Source organism: Triticum urartu, chromosome 4 (genome assembly GCF_003073215.2).
Source record: "Triticum urartu cultivar G1812 chromosome 4, Tu2.1, whole genome shotgun sequence".
NCBI classification, from domain to species: Eukaryota; Viridiplantae; Streptophyta; class Magnoliopsida; order Poales; family Poaceae; genus Triticum; species Triticum urartu.
The window spans coordinates 350,040,603-350,041,066 of NC_053025.1; positions in this window are offsets into that span (position 1 = coordinate 350,040,603).

The window sequence follows — 464 nt, forward strand, 5'->3', positions numbered from 1 at the left end:
TTATCAAAATTTCAACTACTTGATACATTATTTTGAATCATATATATGGCTTTGAAATATTTACAAAACATAGTACATTATTTTAAATCATACATTATTTCAAATCATACATATAGCTATTTTTTGAGTTTTTTTTCCAGTGTGCTATCGTTTTCTATGATGTGGCCCATTAGGCCTACGAGAACACTATCCATTAGGCCCACGCCAGTAAAAAAATTCCATGTCCAATAAAAACCACCAAGTCTGATTCATCACTACGAGCTCATTGTTTTCACCCTTCCTCGTCTCCCCCTTCACGACCAGTGCCGCCGCTGCCGCGCGACCATGCCGCTCTTCGCCGCCGGAACTGCATGGCCACCACAAACTCCAGCAAGGAGGTGAGATCTCCCCTCTCCCCTTCGCAGATCTGCTTCCCTTCCCCAAGCGTCTCCCTTCGGCTGGTGGCGGATCCGATAGCCAGAAAT